Consider the following 8692-nt stretch of genomic DNA (forward strand, 5'->3'; position numbering starts at 1 on the left):
AGTGTGGGTTTAATGTGCTGAGAAGCTTGATACTAAACTTCTCCATTTTCGGTGTAGCCATTATGGTGCTGTGGAGTTCGTAATGACAAACTCCCAGCACCATATACTCTTAATGGCAGGACTGCACTCACAATGTCTAAGAATGGACTTAGACACCGTAGGGGTACAGGGCTCATGCACCTGTACCCTCACCACTGGCATAGTGCACCCAGCTAGAGGGGTGACTGGTCTATTCCAGGGCAGTGGGTTGTAGGCATGGCACACAGGGATGTGTGCCATGTCGACTCTGCACTTTGTTCTGCACCAAGAAATGCAGACTGCAAAGGCAGTGTGTGTATGTAATGGTACAGGGCCTCTAAGAGTGGTACAATAAGTGCTGCAGCCCGTAGAGGTCTTCCCTGGTCACAGTGCCCTGGGTACATATGATACCATTTACCAGGGGCTGACCTGTGGCCAGAGATGCCAATTGGGTTTGGGTTAGTTTTGAGGAATGAACACAGGCCCTGGGAACCTGATTGGGAGGGACCCATATCAAGTAAAAAGTGCAACACTATTCTGGCAAAGAGAAACCCAGCTTCTCACAAGCAAGAAGGAGGAACTTTAAAAGAGAGGCCCAAAAAAAATGAGACAGAGATGAAGACTGCTGAGAAAGGGATAATAAATAGATAGAGATAAATAAGAAAAAGCCAACTGAGATAGCGGGGGAGTGAGGAAAGGAAACATTTGTTTTCTTTCTGTTACAAGAAATTAATGTTTAACCTGTTTTTGAAATTTGAATTTCTGGAATAAATAGGGAGGTAACGTTTACATGTGCATGCCTTTTTGTGTGCATGGGTGGTATATTTTTGTGCATGTTTGCTCGTGAATACTTGTGCATGCCCATGCAAGATTTCTTGAATGTAATTTCACTATTCTTTCATGTAGCAATCGATAAAGTGACTAATATTGTTTTTTCTCATTCTGCTCTGTTTTCCTTTGCATAACTTAGGTAAATGGTATTTGGTCTCTTATCCCCATGACTCTCATCAGTGGGAAGGTCAATGTATCGTGGAGCGGTCTGGTGGTGGCTATCCGCACTGATTTTGGGTTGGACGTGACCTACGATGGATTTCACCATGTGGCAGCCACCTTATCTGGGGGGTACACTGCCTCCACCTGTGGCTTGTGTGGGAGCTTCAACAGTCCGGCAGGAAATAACCCCCTCTCTGATGGAAGTGTGAATGCAAGCGGAGGTAGTGCAGGCCCTCAGTGCACAGAGTATTCTGCATCTCCAGCCTGCATCGGACAAAACATGTCCCTGTATAGTAGCTTATCCAACTGTGGCATCATGGCATCCTCGTCAGGGCCCTTTGCTGCCTGCGTTACACTCTTGTCACCGGATACCTTTGTGAGTAGCTGTGTAAATGATCTCTGCGCTCGTGGGGGAAATCACTCCATGCTGTGTTTGTCCATGGCTACCTACACCGAGCAGTGCCAGGCACGGGGCATCCCTGTCGGCCAGTGGAGGACATCTACCTCCTGCGGTAAGTCTTAGTCCAGTAGCTGTTTAGGGTTCCTTGTATGACCCAGAGTGTTTATTTATTATAGGTGGTGATGGCTCGGTGCTTGTGAATTGGAATGTGAACCACTATGTGGTCAAATACCTTAGTTGTTATAAACCTGAGATTGTGTCAATGGATCACTCAGCTAGCCAATGAAAGCCTTCCACTCATCTGGCTATCAATCTTTAAAAACAAGGCTTCCTAAAATATCTGATCACCCACGTCTCCTTTTCAGACCTAGTCCAGGCTACTCAAGACTTGTATTGCATAGTCAGACTGTGGGAGAGTGCCCTTTTTGGATGGTCAACCCCCCTCCCACTTTTTTGCTCCAAATGCTGATTGAGTAGCCCTTCACCCCAGGTCTTGTCCCCCACTCCCCTGCTGCACAGCTCCTCAAGATGCTACCAGGCCTGCCACCCTGGAGGCCTCAGGTTCAGTCCCGTTGTCAGGAACACTGCCGGGCTGGAATTTGATCACTGGTATTTCTTGTCACTGATATTTGTTACTGGTATTTCTTTTGCTGTCATTCCACATTAGTCTTCAGCCTTGAGTTCAGCTTTAGTTCTGTTGTTAGCTTTCGGGTTCAACTTCCTTAGTTGGTTAAGAGACTCGCCTTTCTTAGTGGTTGGTTACCGGTCCCCACTCCCACCATTTCACACTCCCAACGTTTTTCCTCTGGTTCGTAATGCCCCACCCTCCCGCCTCCCAGCCTGCCTCTCCCACCTCCCAGGACCACTTATGGAGTCTGCTGCCCGACCACGATGCACGGACAGATGGAAACATGCAGAGGTCAGACCCCTGCTAAAGAAACCCTCCACCCACCTCAGTTACCTCAATAACTACCGACTAATCTCCCTGCTCCCCTATCCAGGGAAAGTACTCGAGAAGGCCATCAACCAACTATTCAGCAATTACCTTGAACAAAACCACCTACTCACTACCTCGCCATCCGGATTCCAAGCCAACCACAGCACTGAGAATTTGCTAATTGCTGCCACAGAGACTTTAGATCTCTCCTCACCACGGATAAAATGTGGTCCTGCTCCTCCTCGACCTCTATGCTGTATTTGACACCTTCTCCCATCACACCCTCAATGACAGACTCTTCAGCATCGGCATACAACAAAACACCCTCAAGTAGATTGGTAGATTGCCTCTTTCCTCACAGGGCGCACACGGAGCATCCAATTGCCTCCCTTCACCTCTGCACCCAAGGTCATCATATATGGCATACCCCAGCGATCATCACTCAGCCCCAACCTCGCCAACTCCCAAACCAACTTCTTCAATGTCATGACCAACATAGCCAAATGGATGAGAGACAACTGCCTGAAACTCAACTGTGTCAAAACAGAAGCGATGATCTTCAGGAAGAACACCTCTGCATGGGACCACAGCTGGTGGCCAGTGGAGCTTGGACCAACACCCACACCGACAGACCATGCATGCACCCTGGGCATCATCCCCAACGGTCAAATTACATGATCAACAGAACATACCCTTTGCATGCTCCGCAGAATCTTCAGATGATTCCCAACCAACGCCAGATAGATCATCATGCAGGCCTTCGTCATTAGCCCCCTCGACTATGGCAGCGCCCTCTATGCTGGAATTTCCACCCGGCTCCTCAGAAGACTCCAGACCATACAGAACCCCACATCCAGACTCATCCTGGACCTCCACAGATGAACACAACCCCCCCCCACTTCAGAAACCTCCACTGGCTGCCCATCCAGAATAAATGCCAGTTCAAGATCCTCATGCACGTATACAAAGCCCTTTACGATCAAGGACCATCCTACATCAACCATCAACTAATTTTCCATCTGCATTCATGAGGTTGGCAGCTACAATATGGTAGCATCAAAATATGTCATGTTTGGTATCAAACAATGGGCCTTCTCACCACTGACATGAAACTCGTGCCCTGGGCGAGGGGCATGCACCAAAGGGGCAACCTTGGAGGTTTCCCACCAGGTTGCCCCAGCTCCTCTGTCTGTTTGTGCTGGGCAATCTACACTTGACCTCACCTGCTGCCACCAAGACAGGATGTTGACCTCCTGCCAGGCTGTGTGATCACTCCCAGGAGTCAAGAACAAAGGCGTGGGCAGATGGAGATCACACCTCCCACCTCTCAAGCAGGCTACTGAAGTCGCACATCAAGGCGGTGAGCTTTAAAGACTGCACCGCCTCTGATATGCATCAGGACTGACTCCCTGTTGAAGGAACAGCCCCCCTGCTCCAAGTACCTTTTCATCTGGACAGATGGGAAATTAGCAATGCAGGGAGGTTTATACCCTCAGAAGGCTAGCCACAGCTCCAGGGTGAGCAGCCTAGTCTGTATACCACAATTTGATTTCTGTCATCTTTATAAATCCATCAAGGAAGGACCAAGAGGAGACTCGTGTTGCTGACAGCAAAACTTTATCCACAGTCCTGTATAACCCAAGGTCTTTCTGTAGAATAGGTGGTGATGACTGTGTTCTTGTTCACTGGTATGTCAATCACTATCTGGTCAAGGACCTGGAGCTGCTATAAACCTGAGATTGTGTCATGGTGTCACTCGGCTAGCCAATGAAACACTTCCACTCATCTAGCTATCAATCTTCAGAAACAAGGATTCCTAAAATCCTTCATCACCCAGCAGCTCCTCTTCAGACCGGGTCTGGGCTATGCAAGACTTGTGTTGTATAGTTTCAGACCACCGGGTCTAAGGCTTGGAAGCCTCGCACCACCTCTGTGGCTACTCCCCACCGGTGTGTCTGCTCCCCACCTATGTGGCTGCCCCCCACCGGTGTGTCTGCTCCCCACCTCTGTGGTTGCCCCCCACCGGTGTGTCTGCTGCTATGTGTACTATCTGTACAAGAAAATGAATGAATACAATGAAGCAGTTTTACTGACAGGGCCCAATGCAGAAAGACAACTTGCTGTGCTGCTTTGCATGAGAAAGAGGGGGCAGGAATGCACCACGTCTACTAAGATATGGTGCATTTCCGATCTCTCCTTGCATTGGTGCACTGTGTGCTGCCATGGGGCTAGGGTGCCAGACAAGATTGTTTTGTGCAGAAAGGGACACCTTTATGCACAAAACAGTCCTAAGAGGCGTTTTCCTCTTCCTACGTGTGCTACAAAGTGCAGCACATGTAGAAAGAGGAAAAAAGAGAAATAAACATTTGTCTCCACGTTACTCCTCACTTGGGAAGGCACAGCATTTTGAAGCATTCCCAGGTGTACTCGTGTTAGAATAAATCGGGCCATGCGTCAAAAACCATGGGAGGGTGCGCGGCAACTTATGCTGCCTTGCGTTACTCCAGATTTACTATGCCACGCATAACCATTCAAGGTGGGTCTGGACGGCAAGGTAAATCTGACTGAAGAGCTTGCATTTCCGTGCTTCACCTTGCGTCATGCAAGGGTAATGCAAAATCTGCTAAAATCTGGCCAACTGAGTGCAGATCAACGTCATTTATTCTGCCACATTTAACAAGAAAATGAGAAATATCAATCTAATTTTAACATCATCTGCACAAATTATTCTGCAGACGATACATTTTTGTAGACATTTGAAAAACAGTTTAATGTAATTGTTGTGATACTTCCCTGGCAGGGGAGACATCATGATCACAAAGGTGGGACTCCCAGGGTGAGGCTCATCCATAGCACTTCGGATGTGCTGACCCCTGCGATGTCCCTAAATGCCGGATATTCGACTGCATAATTTCTGGTAGTGGAGGACTGCGCTCGCGCTTTCCCCTAAAAAATTTTTTTGTTGTTGCGAGATGTGGATCACCTGCGCCCCGAGCCCCTGATGTCTTGTTAGTGGTGTTTAACAGAATGTAGCCTCTGCTTCTGCCTTTGTGTAACCAATGCATAAGCACGAATGAATGCTGGGCCTGCCGCTTCGCTACAATGTTATGACTGTGTCACCTCTCACTTCCTTTTACATGAATAACGCTTGCTCACTGCCTGCTTTTTTAGGCATTACTTGTCCTGCCAATAGCCACTATGAGCTCTGTGGTGCAAGGTGCCAGGACTCCTGCAGTGCTTCTACAGAGCCTACGTGTCTGGCTCCCTGCTCCGAAGGCTGCTTCTGCAACACAGGATTTCTCAGAAGCGGTAACGAGTGTGTCAGTGCCGGGCAGTGTGGGTGCAGCTACGAGGGCAGGTACTATAAGGTGAGTTGAGTCCAAAGCGGCTGTGTTCTAGTGCACTGGATATGTGAGGCTAAGTGTGAGTGCATGCAGTCTATCACAAATGCTAAGACAACTACCAGTAAAGTTTGCATCTTGTGTGATCTACAGATTTGATTTTCTTTGGCAGTAAAATTGCAAGCACACCTTTCATGCTCTAATATCAGTGTGCAGAAATAAGCTCTCAGCAGTAGCCATGAGCATCCAAGGGCCCCTGGTGATAGGCAGGGTCCTGTATGATGGACAGTAGTTATGGTGTACCCGTTAAATTCATCAGTGTCCAGCAGCGACCATGAACAGCCAGCCTGGGAGGGGTAACGGTCATGGGCACAGTAACAAATATAACATAACTTACATGTTGGGCCCTTCGCTGCATGTTTGAAATTAAGGAAACAAAACAATATGTGATGACCTCCACTGTTGAGCTGGCCAGGAGAGCCTGGCATGTCCTCCACTGTGGGACGGTCAGGAGAGCCTGCAGGTCCTCCACTCTGGAGCTGGTCAGGAGAGCCTGGCATGTCCTCCACTGTAGAGCTGGTCAGGAGAGCCTGGCATGTCCTCCACTGTGGAGCTGGCCAGGAGAGCCTGGCATGTCCTCCACTGGGGAGCTGGTCAGGAGAGCCTGGCATGTCCTCCACTGTAGAGCTGGTCAGGAGAGCCTGGCATGTCCTCCACTGTGGAGCTGGCCAGGAGAGCCTGGCATGTCCTCCACTGGGGAGCTGGTCAGGAGAGCCTGGCATGTCCTCCACTGTAGAGCTGGTCAGGAGAGCCTGGCATGTCCTCCACTGTGGAGCTGGACAGGAGAGCCTGGCATGTCCTCCACTGTGGAGCTGGACAGGAGAACTTGGCATGTCTTCTGAGAAACATTTGTAAAATGAGTTTACGTTGCCCAGAAACAATGACCCTACTGAATATGCTGAAGCTCACTTCCGTCAATGTGCGTGCATCTCAGGTGGACAGTCTTACGCCTGTAGGATTATGGGCACTTGTAAGGCCAGGGCTGGGAGTTGTGCAGGGGAACTGATGGCAGAGACAATCCTAGGTAGATGCCAGGCTGGGGAACACTGTTGTCACTTCTTCTCTGCTGCAGAAGGAGGGATGGCCCACAAGTTACTGCGACCGCTGGTCCTCTTGGTGGTGTGGCACACTTTACTTTCCATTGTGGTTCTTGTTTCCTGATCCTTCGTGACTGTTCCCACGTTGAAAGCTCATGCTTGGTCAGACGACAAAAGGGAGAAGAAAGAGCGCCTTCTACAGCATTTGCCTTCACTCTGTCAAAGCGAATGTTCCTTTGAGACCACTTTAGGCAACTGTTTCACAGTGCCACCATGAAGGTACACAAGATGGAGCCAGTTATTACCAACATGGCTTTAAAAAGGTCTTTGTTCTTAGGAGCAGGCGAGCACCAGAGCAGCAACAGGTCATCTTGCCTGTGGCTCCCAGAAGTCCTTGCTTTGGAGCTGACTTCAGAGCTGCCCAAACAGGAAAGTCATCTTTCACCTAGACTCTCGGCTGGAAGACCTGGGTGGCTCATCCATAAAGGTGGGCTGAAAAAAGAAAAAGATGGTGTGGGCAGCATAATAGGGCCCCCAGCCTGAGAGCAGAGAAACTGGGGCTATGGGCGGGAGAGATGCATGTGGTAGGGCTGTATACAGCACTCAGGCTCTGGGACCTGTGATCGTCCATGGGCGAACTAGGAAGTGCAGGCATATTTACAAGAGATACAAAGAAAAGTACAAAAATGCAAGTTCCTGCCGACCAGAAAAAAATAAATGTCTCATTTTAAATGAAAAACAATAACTATTGTTCTAATATATATGGCTTGCAAGTTTCAACTCAAGAGGAAGCAAAACAGGAAGGAGCCAGCAGAGACGAGAAAAAAAGCTTTACAGATCAACTTCCCCCTTTTGAATTAAAAGAAGGGATCGAAATCAACAAAAGACACTGCTCTCACCTTTGAAAGCCTTCGTGGCCTGCTGTAGAAGTGCAGTCAGCCTGCGTCTATTGCCTTTAGCGTGGCCATCTCAAGAATAGCCATGTGAGTTCATATTATCACTCAATCATCACCTGGGCTTCTATGGGAATTTACAAGGCCATATTATCAAGCTCATTATCGCCACTTTAGCGGCAGTTTCCTGCTGATAAAAGCGGCGATAATGTATCGCCCTTTCTTGATAATATGGCCCATTGTTCCCAGTAGAAAAGCAGGAATACAAGCCCCAGAATTCAAACAAAACACTGGACTGAATGAGCCACATTCATATGGACCAGGACAACTTGAGAGCTCTGCCTAACAGACAACACTCCTCTTTCCACAAAAGATCAACCGTCACCCCTCTTTTCCCTGTACCCGATGTCTCAATCAATCAATCAGGTTTCTTATATAACGCGACCACTCACCCGTTACTATCTCTACGCGCATTAGGGGGGGAGGGGTGTCTGCGGTTGAGCCGAATCGCCCGGTCTTGAGGTCCTTCCTGAATTGAGGCAGTGACATCTTAGTGGTTTTCCATGATTGATGCCACAGAGGTGACCTAGTATACCACCTAATGACTCAACTTAAAAGCTCTAAAATGCCTGCAAGAGACATGACAAGCATTGAATTTAGCCTTTGATGCAAACATTATTAATCCCCAACCACATTGGGTATTAATAATGAAACCACAGGCTCCAGACAATACAGAACACCGCCGCCAGACTCGTCCTCGGCATCCCTCGACACGAGCACATCAGCCAACACCCACGGAAGCTCCACTGGCTCTCCATTGAGAAGAAAGTCACCTTCAAGATACTCACCTACCCTACAAATGCCTACACAAAACCAGACCCCAATACCTCAACGATAGAATCACCCTCCAACTACCCAAAAGAAACCTCTGATCCGCCAACCTCGTCCTCGCCGAGACCCCATGCATCCGCAGAGCCAAAGCAGGGGGAAGAGCCTTCTCCTACATCATGGCC

At 48.8% G+C, this 8692-nt stretch overlaps 1 non-coding gene across 1 annotated transcript; it reads left to right on the plus strand.

Moving 5' to 3' along the window:
* The first annotated feature begins 5133 nt into the window (after nt 1–5133).
* On the plus strand, nt 5134–5297 carry LOC144779982 (U1 spliceosomal RNA). The gene has a single exon (XR_013600718.1). It is a non-coding gene; the product is annotated as a U1 spliceosomal RNA (small nuclear RNA).
* Nucleotides 5298–8692: the final 3395 nt, after the last annotated feature.

The sequence above is a fragment of the Lissotriton helveticus genome, chromosome 1_1 (assembly GCF_964261635.1).
Source record: "Lissotriton helveticus chromosome 1_1, aLisHel1.1, whole genome shotgun sequence".
NCBI lineage: Eukaryota > Metazoa > Chordata > Amphibia > Caudata > Salamandridae > Lissotriton > Lissotriton helveticus.